We start from the raw sequence: 15833 nt of genomic DNA, 5'->3' as shown, positions 1-15833 counted from the left end.
CACCCCAACTTCCTCCAAAATTCACCCCAACATCTTCCCCTATTCACCCCCAAATTCCCTCATTCACCCCAACCTCCTCCCCCATTCACCCCAACCGCCTCCCCCATTCACCCCTACATCCTCCCCCATTCACCCCAAACTCCCCCTTTCACCCCAACATCCTCCACCGTTCAACCCAAATTCTCCCATTCACTCCAACTTCCTCCCACATTCACCCCAACATCTTCCCCCATTCACCCCAAATTTCCCCATTCACCCCAACTTCCTCCCCCATTCACCCAAAATTCCCCCATTCACCCCAACATCCTCCCACGACCCTGTATCGCTTCTGAGATCAGACGAGATCAGGCACTTTCAGGGGGGTGTGGCCATAGGCGATGAACAGCAGCACTTTTCGGCTTCTTGACTTGTCAGCGGCACTGGGGAAAAATGAAACTGAAAACTGAAAGATTAAACTTTGAAAACTTTGAAAAATCAAACCTTGAAAACCTTGAAAATGTTGAAAACTTTTCAGGCTGTCTCCCATCCAGGTACTACCCAGGCCCGACCCTGTATCGCTTCAGATATCTGACGAGAGCAGGCGCTTTCAGGGTGGTGTGGCCATAGGCGATGAACAGCAGCACTTTTCGGGTTCTTGACTTGTCAGCGGCACTGTGGAAAAATTAAACTGAAAACTGAAAAATTAAACTTTGAAAACTTTGAAAAATCAAACCTTGAAAACCTTGAAAAAATGAAACTTTGAAAACTTTGAAAAATCAAACTTTGAAAACGTTGAAAACTTTGAAAAAATTAAACTTTGGAAACTTTGAAAAATTTAACTTTGAAAACTTTGAAAAATCAAATTTTGAAAACGTTGAAAACTTTGAAAAAATTAAAATTTGAAAACGTTGAAAAACTTGAAAACTTTGAAAACTTTGAAAACTTTGAAAACTTTGAAAAATCAAACCTTGAAAAAGTTGAAAACGTTGAAAAAATGAAGCATTGAAAACTTCTCAGGCTGTCTCATATCCAGGTACTACCCAGGCCCGACCCTGTATCGCTTCAGATATCAGACGAGAGCAGGCGCTTTCAGGGTAGTGTGGCCATAGGCAATGAACAGCAGCACCTTTTGGCTCCATGACTTGTCGGCGATGCTGTGGCAAAATAAAGTTGAAAACTTTGAAAAATTGGCAAAGCCTACGACACCTGGTATTCCCAGGCGTTCTCCCATCCAGGTACTAACCAGGCCCGACCCTGTATTGCTTCTGAGATCAGACGAGATCAGGCACTTTCAGGGTGGTGTGGCCGTAAGCGATAAACAGCTGCACTTTTCGGTTTCTTGACTTGTCAGCGGCACTGTGGAAAAATGAAACTGAAAAATGAAACTTTGAAAACTTTGAAAAATCAAACCTTGAAAACGTTGAAAACGTTGAAAAAATGAAACTTTGAAAACTTTGAAAAATCAAACTTTGAAAACGTTGAAAACTTTGAAAAAATTAAACTTTGAAAACTTTGAAAAATTAAACTTCGAAAACTTTTAAAAATCAAATTTTGAAAACTTTGAAAACTTTGAAAAAATTTAAATTTGAAAACTTTGAAAAATTAAACTTTGAAAATTTTGAAAACTCAAACTTTGAAAACTTTGAAAACTCAAACTTTGAAAACGTTGAAAAAACTGAAGCTTTGAAAACTTCTCAGGCTGTCTCCCATCCAGGTACTAACCAGGCGCCACACTGTATAGCTTCAGATATCAGACGAGAGCAGGCGCTTTCAGGGTGGTGTGGTCATAGGCAATGAACAGCAGCACCTTTTGGCTCCATGACTTGTCGGCGATGCTGTGGCAAAATAAAGTTGAAAACTTTGAAAAGCCTACGACACCTGGTATTCCCAGGCAATCTCCCATCCAGGTACTAACCAGGCCCGACGAGATCAGGCACTTTCAGGGTGGTGTGGTCATAGGCAATGAACAGCAGCACTTTTCGGCTTCTTGACTTGTCATCGGCACTGTGGAAAAATGAAACTGAAAACTGAAAAATGAAACTTTGAAAACTTTGAAAAATCAAACCTTGAAAACTTTGAAAACGTTGAAAAAATGAAACTTTGAAAACTTTGAAAAATCAAGCTTTGAAAACTTTGAAAACTTTGAAAAAATTAAACTTTTAAAACTTTGAAAAATTAAACTTTGAAAACTTTTAAAAATCAAATTTTGAAAACGTTGAAAACTGAAAAAATTTAAATTTGAAAACTTTGAAAAATTAAACTTTGAAAACTTTGAAAACTCAAACTTTGAAAACTCAAACTTTGAAAACTTAAACTTTGAAAACGTTGAAAACTTTGAAAGATCAAACCTTGAAAAAGTTGAAAAAATTAAGCTTTGAAAACTTCTCAGGCTGTCTCCCATTCAGGTACTACCCAGGCCTGACGCTGTATCGCTTCAGATATCAGACAAGAGCAGGCGCTTTCAGGGTGGTGTGGCCATAGGCGATGAACAGCAGCACCTTTTGGCTCCATGACTTGTCGGCGATGCTGTGGCAAAAATAAATTGAAAACTTTGAAAAGCCTACGACACCTGGTATTCCCAGGCGGTCTCCCATCCAGGTACTAACAAGACCCGACCCTGTATCGCTTCGCAGATCAGGCACTTTCAGGGTGGTGTGGCCGTAGGTGATGAACAGCAACGCTTTTCAGCTTCTTGACTTGTCAGCGGCACTGTGGAAAAATGAAACTGGAAACTGAAAAATTAAACTTTGAAAACTTTGAAAAATCAAACCTTGAAAACATTGAAAACGTTGAAAAAATTAAACTTTGAAAAATTTGAAAAATCAAACTTTGGAAACGTTGAAAACTTTGAAAAAATTAAAATTTGAAAACTTTGAAAAATTAAACTTTGAAAACTTTGAAAACTTTGAAAACAAACTTTGAAAACTTTGAAAACGTTGAAAACTTTGAAAAATCAAACCTTGAAAAAGTTGAAAAAACGAAGCTTTGAAAACTTCTCAGGCTGTCTCCCATCCAGGTACTACCCAGGTCCAAACCTGTATCGCTTCAGATATCAGATGAGAGCAGGCACTTTCAGGGTGGTGTGGCCATAGGCGATGAACAGCAGCACCAATTTGGCTCCATGACTTGTCGGCGATGCTGTGGCAAAAATAAATTGAAAACTTTGAAAAATTGGCAAAGCCTACGACACCTTGTATTCCCAGGCGGTCTCCCATCCAGGTACTAACCAGGCCCGACCCTGTATTGCTTCTGAGATCAGACGAGAGCAGACACTTTCAGGGCGGTGTGGCCGCAGGCGATGAACAGCCGCACTTTTCGGCTTCTTGACTTGTCAGCGGCACTGTGGAAAAATGAAACTGAAAACTGAAAAATGAAACTTTGAAAACTTTGAAAAATCAAACCTTGAAAACGTTGAAAACGTTGAAAAACATGAAACTTTGAAAACTTTTAAAAATCAAATTTTGAAAACTTTGAAAACTTTGAAAACGTTGAAAACTTTGAAAAATCAAACCTTGAAAAAGTTGAAAAAATGAAGCTTTGAAAACTTCTCAGGCTGTCTCCCATCCAGGTACTACCCAGGTCCAAACCTGTATCGCTTCAGATATCACATGAGAGCAGGCGCTTTCAGGGTGGTGTGGCCATAGGCGATGAACAGCAGCACCATTTTGGCTACATGACTTGTCGGCGATGCTGTGGCAAAATAAAGTTGAAAACTTTGAAAAATTGGCAAAGCCTACGACACCTGGCATTCCCAGGCGGTCTCCCATCCAGGCCCAACCCTGTATCACTTCTGAGATCAGACGAAAGCAGACACTTTCAGGGCGGTGTGGCCGCAGGCGATAAACAGCCGCACTTTTCGGCTTCTTGACTTGTCAGCGGCACTGTGGAAAAATGAAACTGAAAACTGAAAAGTGAAACTTTGAAAACTTTGAAAAATCAAACCTTGAAAACGTTGAAAACGTTGAAAAACATGAAACTTTGAAAACTTTTAAAAATCAAATTTTGAAAACTTTGAAAACTTTGAAAAAATTTAAATTTGAAAACTTTGAAAAATTAAACTTTGAAAACTTTGAAAACTCAAACTTTGAAAACTCAAACTTTGAAAACTTAAACTTTGAAAACGTTGAAAACTTTGAAAGATCAAACCTTGAAAAAGTTGAAAAAATTAAGCTTTGAAAACTTCTCAGGCTGTCTCCCATTCAGGTACTACCCAGGCCTGACGCTGTATCGCTTCAGATATCAGACAAGAGCAGGCGCTTTCAGGGTGGTGTGGCCATAGGCGATGAACAGCAGCACCTTTTGGCTCCATGACTTGTCGGCGATGCTGTGGCAAAAATAAATTGAAAACTTTGAAAAGCCTACGACACCTGGTATTCCCAGGCGGTCTCCCATCCAGGTACTAACAAGACCCGACCCTGTATCGCTTCGCAGATCAGGCACATTCAGGGTGGTGTGGCCGTAGGTGATGAACAGCAACACTTTTCAGCTTCTTGACTTGTCAGCGGCCCTGTGGAAAAATGAAACTGGAAACTGAAAAATTAAACTTTGAAAACTTTGAAAAATCAAACCTTGAAAACATTGAAAACGTTGAAAAAATTAAACTTTGAAAAATTTGAAAAATCAAACTTTGGAAACGTTGAAAACTTTGAAAAAATTAAAATTTGAAAACTTTGAAAAATTAAACTTTGAAAACTTTGAAAACTTTGAAAACAAACTTTGAAAACTTTGAAAACGTTGAAAACTTTGAAAAATCAAACCTTGAAAAAGTTGAAAAAACGAAGCTTTGAAAACTTCTCAGGCTGTCTCCCATCCAGGTACTACCCAGGTCCAAACCTGTATCGCTTCAGATATCAGATGAGAGCAGGCGCTTTCAGGGTGGTGTGGCCATAGGCGATGAACAGCAGCACCAATTTGGCTCCATGACTTGTCGGCGATGCTGTGGCAAAAATAAATTGAAAACTTTGAAAAATTGGCAAAGCCTACGACACCTTGTATTCCCAGGCGGTCTCCCATCCAGGTACTAACCAGGCCCGACCCTGTATTGCTTCTGAGATCAGACGAGAGCAGACACTTTCAGGGCGGTGTGGCCGCAGGCGATGAACAGCCGCACTTTTCGGCTTCTTGACTTGTCAGCGGCACTGTGGAAAAATGAAACTGAAAACTGAAAAATGAAACTTTGAAAACTTTGAAAAATCAAACCTTGAAAACGTTGAAAACGTTGAAAAACATGAAACTTGGAAAACTTTTAAAAATCAAATTTTGAAAACTTTGAAAACTTTGAAAACGTTGAAAACTTTGAAAAATCAAACCTTGAAAAAGTTGAAAAAATGAAGCTTTGAAAACTTCTCAGGCTGTCTCCCATCCAGGTACTACCCAGGTCCAAACCTGTATCGCTTCAGATATCACATGAGAGCAGGCGCTTTCAGGGTGGTGTGGCCATAGGCGATGAACAGCAGCACCATTTTGGCTACATGACTTGTCGGCGATGCTGTGGCAAAATAAAGTTGAAAACTTTGAAAAATTGGCAAAGCCTACGACACCTGGCATTCCCAGGCGGTCTCCCATCCAGGCCCAACCCTGTATCACTTCTGAGATCAGACGAGAGCAGACACTTTCAGGGCGGTGTGGCCGCAGGCGATAAACAGCCGCACTTTTCGGCTTCTTGACTTGTCAGCGGCACTGTGGAAAAATGAAACTGAAAACTGAAAAGTGAAACTTTGAAAACTTTGAAAAATCAAACCTTGAAAACGTTGAAAACGTTGAAAAACATGAAACTTTGAAAACTTTTAAAAATCAAATTTTGAAAACTTTGAAAACTTTGAAAAAATTTAAATTTGAAAACTTTGAAAAATTAAACTTTGAAAACTTTGAAAACTCAAACTTTGAAAACTTTGAAAACGTTGAAAACTTCTCAGGCTGTCTCCCATCCATGTACTAACCAGGTCCGACCCTCTACCGCTTTCAGGGTGGTGTGGCCGTAGGCGATGAACAGCAGCACTTTTCAGCTTCTTGACTTGTCAGCGGCACTGTGGAAAAATGAAACTGAAAACTGAAAAATGAAACTTTGAAAACTTTGAAAAATTAAACTTTGAAAACTTTGAAAACTCAAACTTTGAAAACTTAAACTTTGAAAACGTTGAAAACTTTGAAAAATCAAACCTTGAAAAAGTTGAAAAAAGGAAGCTTTGAAAACTTCTCAGGATGTGTCCCATTCAAGTACTACCCAGGCCTGACCCTGTATTGCTTCAGATATCAGACAAGAGCAGGCGCTTTCAGGGTAGTGTGGCCATAGGCGATGAACAGCAGCACCTTTTGGCTCCATGACTTGTCGGCGATGCTGTGGCAAAAATAAATTGAAAACTTTGACAAAGCCTACGACACCTTGTATTCCCAGGCGGTCTCCCATCCAGGTACTAACCAGGCCCGACCCTGTATTGCTTCTGAGATCAGACGAGATCAGGCACTTTCAGGGTGGTGTGGCCGTATGCGATGAACAGCTGCACCTTTTGGCTCCATGACTTGTCGGCGATGATGTGGCAAAAATAAATTGAAAACTTTGAAAAGCCTACGACACCTTGTATTCCCAGGCAGTCTCCCATCCAGGTACTAACCAGGCCCGACCCTGTATCGCTTCTGAGATCAGACAAGATCAGGCACTTTCAGGGTGGTGTGGCCGTAGGAAATGAACAGCAGCACTTTTCGGCTTCTTGACTTGTCAGCGGCACTGTGGAAAAATGAAACTGAAAACTGAAAAATTAAACTTTGAAAAATCAAACCTTGAAAATGTTGAAAACGTTGAAAAAATCAAACTTTGAAAACGTTGAATACTTTGAAAAAATTAAACTTGAGAAAACTTTGAAAAATTAAAATTTGAAAACTTTGAAAAATTAAACTTTGAAAACTCAAACTTTGAAAACGTTGAAAACTTTGAAAAATCAAACCTTGAAAAAATGAAGCTTCGAAAACTTCTCAGGCTGTCTCCCATCCAGGTACTACCCAGGCCCGACCCTGTATCGCTTCAGATATCAGACGAGAGCAGGTGCTTTCAGAGTGTTGTGGCCATAGGCAATGAACAGCAGCACCTTTTGGCTCCATGACTTGTCGGCGATGCTGTGGCCAAATAAAGTTGAAAACTTTGAAAAATTGGCAAAGCCTACTAACCAGGCCCGACCCTGTATCGCTTCTGAGATCAGACAAGATCAGGCACTTTCAGGGGGGTATGGCCGTAGGCGATGAACAGCAGCACTTTTCGGCTTCTTGAATTGTCAGCGGCACTGTGGAAAAATGAAACTGAAAACTGAAAAATTAAACTTTGAAAACTTTGAAAATCAAACCTTGAAACGTTGAAAACTTTGAAAAACATAAAAATTTGAAAACTTTGAAAACGTTGAAAACGTTGAAAAAATTAAACTTTGAAAACTTTAAAAAATTAAACTTTGATAACTTTTAAAAATCAAATTTTGAAAGCTTTGAAAAATTAAACTTTGAAAACTTTAAAAACTCAAACTTTGAAAACTTTGAAAACTCAAACTTTGAAAACGTTGAAAACATGAAGCTTTCAAAACTTTTCAGGCTGTCTCCCATCCAGGTACTACCCAAGCCCGACCCTGTATCACTTGTCAGCAGCACTGTGGAAAAATTTAACTTTGAAAACTGAAAAACTGAAACTTTAAAAACTTTGAAAAATCTAATTTTGAAAACGTTGAAAACTTTGAAAAACATTAAAATTTGAAAACTTTGAAAAATTAAAATTTGAAAACTTTGAAACATCAAACGTTGAAAAAGTTGAAAAAACGAAGCTTTGAAAACTTCTCAGGCTGTCTCCCATTCAAGTACTACCCAGGCCTGACCCTGTATCGCTTCAGATATCAGACTAGAGCAAGCGCTTTTAGGGTGGTGTGGCCATAGGCGATGAACAACAGCACCTTTTGGCTCCATGACTTGTCGGCGATGCTGTGGCAAAATAAAGTTGAAAACTTTGAAAAATTGGCAAAGCCTACGACACCTGGTATTCCCAGGCGGTCTACCATCCAGGTACTAACCAGGCCCGACCCTGTATCACTTCTGAGATCAGATATTTTCAGGGTGGTGTGGCCGTAAGCGATGAACAGCAGCACTTTTCGGCTTCTTGACTTGTCAGTGGCACTGTGGAAAAATTAAACTGAAAACTGAAAACTGAAAAATGAAACTTTGAAAACTTTGAAAAATCAAATCTTGAAGACCTTGAAAACGTTGAAAAAATCAAACTTTGAAAAATCAAACTTTGAAAACGTTAAAGACTTTGAAAAAATTAAACTTTGAAAACTTTGAAAAATTAAACTTTGAAAACTTTTAAAAATCAAATTTTGAAAACTTTGAAAACTTTGAAAAAATTTAAATTTGAAAACTTTGAAAAATTAAACTTTGAAAACTTTGAAAACTCAAACTTTGAAAACTTTGAAAACTTTGAAAACTTTGAAAACTTTGAAAACCTTGAAAAAGTTGAAAACATGAAACTTTGAAAACTTCTCAGGCTGTCTCCCATCCATGTACTAACCAGGCCCGACCCTCTACCGCTTTCAGGGTGGTGTGGCCGTAGGCGATGAACAGCAGCACTTTTCAGATTCTTGACTTGTCAGCGGCACTGTGGAAAAATGAAACTGAAAACTGAAAAATGAAACTTTGAAAACTTTGAAAAATTAAACTTTGAAAACTTTGAAAACTCAAACTTTGAAAACTTAAACTTTGAAAACGTTGAAAACTTTGAAAAATCAAACCTTGAAAAAGTTGAAAAAAGGAAGCTTTGAAAACTTCTCAGGATGTGTCCCATTCAAGTACTACCCAGGCCTGACCCTGTATTGCTTCAGATATCAGACAAGAGCAGGCGCTTTCAGGGTAGTGTGGCCATAGGCGATGAACAGCAGCACCTTTTGGCTCCATGACTTGTCGGCGATGCTGTGGCAAAAATAAATTGAAAACTTTGACAAAGCCTACGACACCTTGTATTCCCAGGCGGTCTCCCATCCAGGTACTAACCAGGCCCGACCCTGTATTGCTTCTGAGATCAGACGAGATCAGGCACTTTCAGGGTGGTGTGGCCGTATGCGATGAACAGCTGCACATTTTGGCTCCATGACTTGTCGGCGATGATGTGGCAAAAATAAATTGAAAACTTTGAAAAGCCTACGACACCTTGTATTCCCAGGCAGTCTCCCATCCAGGTACTAACCAGGCCCGACCCTGTATCGCTTCTGAGATCAGACGAGATCAGGCACTTTCAGGGTGGTATGGCCGTAGGAAATGAACAGCAGCACTTTTCGGCTTCTTGACTTGTCAGCGGCACTGTGGAAAAATGAAACTGAAAACTGAAAAATTAAACTTTGAAAACTTTGAAAAATCAAACCTTGAAAATGTTGAAAACGTTGAAAAAATCAAACTTTGAAAACGTTGAATACTTTGAAAAAATTAAACTTGAGAAAACTTTGAAAAATTAAAATTTGAAAACTTTGAAAAATTAAACTTTGAAAACTCAAACTTTGAAAACGTTGAAAACTTTGAAAAATCAAACCTTGAAAAAATGAAGCTTCGAAAACTTCTCAGGCTGTCTCCCATCCAGGTACTACCCAGGCCCAACCCTGTATCGCTTCAGATATCAGACGAGAGCAGGTGCTTTCAGAGTGTTGTGGCCATAGGCAATGAACAGCAGCACCTTTTGGCTCCATGACTTGTCGGCGATGCTGTGGCCAAATAAAGTTGAAAACTTTGAAAAATTGGCAAAGCCTACTAACCAGGCCCGACCCTGTATCGCTTCTGAGATCAGACAAGATCAGGCACTTTCAGGGGGTGTGGCCGTAGGCGATGAACAGCAGCACTTTTCGGCTTCTTGAATTGTCAGCGGCACTGTGGAAAAATGAAACTGAAAACTGAAAAATTAAACTTTGAAAACTTTGAAAAATCAAACCTTGAAAACGTTGAAAACTTTGAAAAACATAAAAATTTGAAAACTTTGAAAACGTTGAAAACGTTGAAAAAATTTAACTTTGAAAACTTTTAAAAATCAAATTTTGAAAGCTTTGAAAAATTAAACTTTGAAAACTTTAAAAACTCAAACTTTGAAAACTTTAAAAACTCAAACTTTGAAAACGTTGAAAACATGAAGCTTTGAAAACTTTTCAGGCTGTCTCCCATCCAGGTACTACCCAAGCCCGACCCTGTATCACTTGTCAGCGGCACTGTGGAAAAATTTAACTTTGAAAACTGAAAAACTGAAACTTTAAAAACTTTGAAAAATCTAATTTTGAAAACGTTGAAAACTTTGAAAAACATTAAAATTTGAAAACTTTGAAAAATTAAAATTTGAAAACTTTGAAACATCAAACGTTGAAAAAGTTGAAAAAATGAAGCTTTGAAAACTTCTCAGGCTGTCTCCCATTCAAGTACTACCCAGGCCTGACCCTGTATCGCTTCAGATATCAGACTAGAGCAAGCGCTTTTAGGGTGGTGTGGCCATAGGCGATGAACAACAGCACCTTTTGGCTCCATGACTTGTCGGCGATGCTGTGGCAAAATAAAGTTGAAAACTTTGAAAAGCCTACGACACCTGGTATTCCCAGGCGGTCTACCATCCAGGTACTAACCAGGCCCGACCCTGTATCACTTCTGAGATCAGATATTTTCAGGGTGGTGTGGCCGTAAGCGATGAACAGCAGCACTTTTCGGCTTCTTGACTTGTCAGTGGCACTGTGGAAAAATTAAACTGAAAACTGAAAACTGAAAAATGAAACTTTGAAAACTTTGAAAAATCAAATCTTGAAGACCTTGAAAACGTTGAAAAAATGAAACTTTGAAAAATCAAACTTTGAAAACGTTAAAGACTTTGAAAAAATTAAACTTTGAAAACTTTGAAAAATTAAACTTTGAAAACTTTTAAAAATCAAATTTTGAAAACTTTGAAAACTTTGAAAAAAATTTAAATTTGAAAACTTTGAAAAATTAAACTTTGAAAACTTTGAAAACTCAAACTTTGAAAACTTTGAAAACTTTGAAAACTTTGAAAACTTTGAAAACCTTGAAAAAGTTGAAAACATGAAACTTTGAAAACTTCTCAGGCTGTCTCCCATCCATGTACTACCCAGGCCCGACCCTCTACCGCTTTCAGGGTGGTGTGGCCGTAGGCGATGAACAGCAGCACTTTTCAGCTTCTTGACTTGTCAGCGGCACTGTGGAAAAATGAAACTGAAAACTGAAAAATGAAACTTTGAAAACTTTGAAAAATTAAACTTTGAAAACTTTGAAAACTCAAACTTTGAAAACTTAAACTTTGAAAACGTTGAAAACTTTGAAAAATCAAACCTTGAAAAAGTTGAAAAAAGGAAGCTTTGAAAACTTCTCAGGCTGTGTCCCATTCAAGTACTACCCAGGCCTGACCCTGTATTGCTTCAGATATCAGACAAGAGCAGGCGCTTTCAGGGTAGTGTGGCCATAGGCGATGAACAGCAGCACCTTTTGGCTCCATGACTTGTCGGCGATGCTGTGGCAAAAATAAATTGAAAACTTTGAAAAATTGGCAAAGCCTACGACACCTTGTATTCCCAGGCGGTCTCCCATCCAGGTACTAACCAGGCCCGACCCTGTATTGCTTCTGAGATCAGACGAGATCAGGCACTTTCAGGGTGGTGTGGCCGTAGGCGATGAACAGCAGCACCTTTTGGCTCCATGACTTGTCGGCGATGATGTGGCAAAAATAAATTGAAAACTTTGAAAAGCCTACGACACCTTGTATTCCCAGGCAGTCTCCCATCCAGGTACTAACCAGACCCGACCCTGTATCGCTTCTGAGATCAGACGAGATCAGGCACTTTCAGGGTGGTGTGGCCGTAGGAAATGAACAGCAGCACTTTTCGGCTTCTTGACTTGTCAGCGGCACTGTGGAAAAATGAAACTGAAAACTGAAAAATTAAACTTTGAAAACTTTGAAAAATCAAACCTTGAAAATGTTGAAAACGTTGAAAAAATTAAACTTTGAAAACTTTGAAAAATCAAACTTTGAAAACGTTGAATACTTTGAAAAAATTAAACTTGAGAAAACTCTTTGAAAAATTAAAATTTGAAAACTTTGAAAAATTAAACTTTGAAAACTCAAACTTTGAAAACGTTGAAAACTTTGAAAAATCAAACCTTGAAAAAATGAAGCTTCGAAAACTTTTCAGGCTGTCTCCCATCCAGGTACTACCCAGGCCCGACCCTGTATCGCTTCAGATATCAGACGAGAGCAGGTGCTTTCAGAGTGTTGTGGCCATAGGCAATGAACAACAGCACCTTTTGGCTCCATGACTTGTCGGCGATGCTGTGGCCAAATAAAGTTGAAAACTTTGAAAAATTGGCAAAGCCTACTAACCAGGCCCGACCCTGTATCGCTTCTGAGATCAGACAAGATCAGGCACTTTCAGGGGGTGTGGCCGTAGGCGATGAACAGAAGCACTTTTCGGCTTCTTGAATTGTCAGCGGCACTGTGGAAAAATGAAACTGAAAACTTTGAAAAATCAAACCTTGAAAACGTTGAAAACTTTGAAAAACATAAAAATTTGAAAACATTGAAAACGTTGAAAACGTTGAAAAAATTAAACTTTGAAAACTTTAAAAAATTAAACTTTGATAACTTTTAAAAATCAAATTTTGAAAGCTTTGAAAAATTAAACTTTGAAAACTTTAAAAACTCAAACTTTGAAAACTTTGAAAACGTTGAAAACATGAAGCTTTGAAAACTTTTCAGGCTGTCTCCCATCCAGGTACTACCCAAGCCCGACCCTGTATCACTTGTCAGCAGCACTGTGGAAAAATTTAACTTTGAAAACTGAAAAACTGAAACTTTAAAAACTTTGAAAAATCTAATTTTGAAAACGTTGAAAACTTTGAAAAACATTAAAATTTGAAAACTTTGAAAAATTAAAATTTGAAAACTTTGAAACATCAAACGTTGAAAAAACAAAGCTTTGAAAACTTCTCAGGCTGTCTCCCATTCAAGTACTACCCAGGCCTGACCCTGTATCACTTCAGATATCAGACTAGAGCAAGCGCTTTTAGGGTGGTGTGGCCATAGGCGATGAACAACAGCACCTTTTGGCTCCATGACTTGTCGGCGATGCTGTGGCAAAATAAAGTTGAAAACTTTGAAAAATTGGCAAAGACTACGACACCTGGTATTCCCAGGCGGTCTACCATCCAGGTACTAACCAGGCCCGACCCTGTATCACTTCTGAGATCAGATATTTTCAGGGTGGTGTGGCCGTAAGCGATGAACAGCAGCACTTTTCGGCTTCTGGACTTGTCAGTGGCACTGTGGAAAAATTAAACTGAAAACTGAAAACTGAAAAATGAAACTTTGAAAACTTTGAAAAATCAAATCTTGAAGACCTTGAAAACGTTGAAAAAATTAAACTTTGAAAAATCAAACTTTGAAAACGTTAAAGACTTTGAAAAAATTAAACTTTGAAAACTTTGAAAAATTAAACTTTGAAAACTTTTAAAAATCAAATTTTGAAAACTTTGAAAACTTTGAAAAAATTTAAATTTGAAAACTGAAAAATTAAACTTTGAAAACTTTGAAAACTCAAACTTTGAAAACTTTGAAAACTTTGAAAAGTTTGAAAACTTTGAAAACTTTGAAAACTTTGAAAACTTTTAAAAATCAAATTTTGAAAACTTTGAAAACTGAAAAAATTTAAATTTGAAAACTTTGAAAAATTAAACTTTGAAAACTTTGAAAACTCAAACTTTGAAAACTTTGAAAACTTTGAAAACTTTGAAAACCTTGAAAAAGTTGAAAACATGAAACTTTGAAAACTTCCCAGGCTGTCTCCCATCCATGTACTACCCAGGCCCGACCCTCTACCGCTTTCAGGGTGGTGTGGCCGTAGGCGATGAACAGCAGCACTTTTCAGCTTCTTGACTTGTCAGCGGCACTGTGGAAAAATGAAACTGAAAACTGAAAAATGAAACTTTGAAAACTTTGAAAAATTAAACTTTGAAAACTTTGAAAACTCAAACTTTGAAAACTTAAACTTTGAAAACGTTGAAAACTTTGAATAATCAAACCTTGAAAAAGTTGAAAAAAGGAAGCTTTGAAAACTTCTCAGGCTGTGTCCCATTCAAGTACTACCCAGGCCTGACCCTGTATTGCTTCAGATATCAGACAAGAGCAGGCGCTTTCAGGGTAGTGTGGCCATAGGCGATGAACAGCAGCACCTTTTGGCTCCATGACTTGTCGGCGATGCTGTGGCAAAAATAAATTGAAAACTTTGAAAAATTGGCAAAGCCTATGACACCTTGTATTCCCAGGCGGTCTCCCATCCAGGTACTAACCAGGCCCGACCCTGTATTGCTTCTGAGATCAGACGAGATCAGGCACTTTCAGGGTGGTGTGGCCGTAGGCGATGAACAGCAGCACCTTTTGGCTCCATGACTTGTCGGTGATGATGTGGCAAAAATAAATTGAAAACTTTGAAAAATTGGCAAAGCCTACGACACCTTGTATTCCCAGGCAGTCTCCCATCCAGGTACTAACCAGGCCCGACCCTGTATCGCTTCTGAGATCAGACGAGATCAGGCACTTTCAGGGTGGTGTGGCCGTAGGAAATGAACAGCAGCACTTTTCGGCTTCTTGACTTGTCAGCGGCACTGTGGAAAAATGAAACTGAAAACTGAAAAATTAAACTTTGAAAACTTTGAAAAATCAAACCTTGAAAATTTTGAAAACGTTGAAAAAATTAAACTTTGAAAACTTTGAAAAATCAAACTTTGAAAACGTTGAATACTTTGAAAAAATTAAACTTGAGAAAACTCTTTGAAAAATTAAAATTTGAAAACTTTGAAAAATTAAACTTTGAAAACTCAAACTTTGAAAACGTTGAAAACTTTGAAAAATCAAACCTTGAAAAAATGAAGCTTCGAAAACTTCTCAGGCTGTCTCCCATCCATGTACTACCCAGGCCCGACCCTCTACCGCTTTCAGGGTGGTGTGGCCGTAAGCGATGAACAGCAGCACTTTTCAGCTTCTTGACTTGTCAGCGGCACTGTGGAAAAATGAAACTGAAAACTGAAAAATGAAACTTTGAAAACTTTGAAAAATTAAACTTTGAAAACTTTGAAAACTCAAACTTTGAAAACTTAAACTTTGAAAACGTTGAAAACTTTGAATAATCAAACCTTGAAAAAGTTGAAAAAAGGAAGCTTTGAAAACTTCTCAGGCTGTGTCCCATTCAAGTACTACCCAGGCCTGACCCTGTATTGCTTCAGATATCAGACAAGAGCAGGCGCTTTCAGGGTAGTGTGGCCATAGGTGATGAACAGCAGCACCTTTTGGCTCCATGACTTGTCGGCGATGCTGTGGCAAAAATAAATTGAAAACTTTGAAAAATTGGCAAAGCCTATGACACCTTGTATTCCCAGGCGGTCTCCCATCCAGGTACTAACCAGGCCCGACCCTGTATTGCTTCTGAGATCAGACGAGATCAGGCACTTTCAGGGTGGTGTGGCCGTAGGCGATGAACAGCAGCACCTTTTGGCTCCATGACTTGTCGGCGATGATGTGGCAAAAATAAATTGAAAACTTTGAAAAATTGGCAAAGCCTACGACACCTTGTATTCCCAGGCAGTCTCCCATCCAGGTACTAACCAGGCCCGACCCTGTATCGCTTCTGAGATCAGACGAGATCAGGCACTTTCAGGGTGGTGTGGCCGTAGGAAATGAACAGCAGCACTTTTCGGCTTCTTGACTTGTCAGCGGCACTGTGGAAAAATGAAACTGAAAACTGAAAAATTAAACTTTGAAAACTTTGAAAAATCAAACCTTGAAAATGTTGAAAACGTTGAAAAAA

The 15833-nt window shown here is 38.6% G+C and overlaps 16 pseudogenes; all 16 read right to left on the bottom strand.

The window, feature by feature from the left end:
- Positions 1-1173: 1173 nt before the first annotated feature.
- Positions 1174-1292, bottom strand: LOC121400290 (annotated as a pseudogene).
- A 1865-nt stretch (positions 1293-3157) lies between these two features.
- On the bottom strand, positions 3158-3276 carry LOC121400293 (annotated as a pseudogene).
- A 1679-nt stretch (positions 3277-4955) lies between these two features.
- Positions 4956-5074, bottom strand: LOC121400292 (annotated as a pseudogene).
- Positions 5075-6348: 1274 nt separating this feature from the next.
- Positions 6349-6467, bottom strand: LOC121400136 (annotated as a pseudogene).
- A 74-nt stretch (positions 6468-6541) lies between these two features.
- On the bottom strand, positions 6542-6660 carry LOC121400289 (annotated as a pseudogene).
- Positions 6661-7972: 1312 nt separating this feature from the next.
- On the bottom strand, positions 7973-8081 carry LOC121400105 (annotated as a pseudogene).
- An 864-nt stretch (positions 8082-8945) lies between these two features.
- LOC121400130 lies at positions 8946-9064 on the bottom strand (annotated as a pseudogene).
- Positions 9065-9138: 74 nt separating this feature from the next.
- LOC121400104 lies at positions 9139-9257 on the bottom strand (annotated as a pseudogene).
- A 1289-nt stretch (positions 9258-10546) lies between these two features.
- On the bottom strand, positions 10547-10655 carry LOC121400103 (annotated as a pseudogene).
- Positions 10656-11528: 873 nt separating this feature from the next.
- Positions 11529-11647, bottom strand: LOC121400268 (annotated as a pseudogene).
- Positions 11648-11721: 74 nt separating this feature from the next.
- LOC121400286 lies at positions 11722-11840 on the bottom strand (annotated as a pseudogene).
- Positions 11841-13142: 1302 nt separating this feature from the next.
- LOC121400111 lies at positions 13143-13251 on the bottom strand (annotated as a pseudogene).
- A 1019-nt stretch (positions 13252-14270) lies between these two features.
- Positions 14271-14389, bottom strand: LOC121400203 (annotated as a pseudogene).
- Positions 14390-14472: 83 nt separating this feature from the next.
- On the bottom strand, positions 14473-14591 carry LOC121400276 (annotated as a pseudogene).
- A 789-nt stretch (positions 14592-15380) lies between these two features.
- On the bottom strand, positions 15381-15499 carry LOC121400192 (annotated as a pseudogene).
- Positions 15500-15582: 83 nt separating this feature from the next.
- LOC121400275 lies at positions 15583-15701 on the bottom strand (annotated as a pseudogene).
- Positions 15702-15833: the final 132 nt, after the last annotated feature.

The sequence above is a fragment of the Xenopus laevis genome, chromosome 2L (genome assembly GCF_017654675.1).
Source record: "Xenopus laevis strain J_2021 chromosome 2L, Xenopus_laevis_v10.1, whole genome shotgun sequence".
Taxonomy (NCBI): Eukaryota; Metazoa; Chordata; class Amphibia; order Anura; family Pipidae; genus Xenopus; species Xenopus laevis.
The sequence above is the reverse complement of the archived record's forward strand: the minus strand, read 5'-3'. Positions and strand labels throughout refer to the sequence as shown.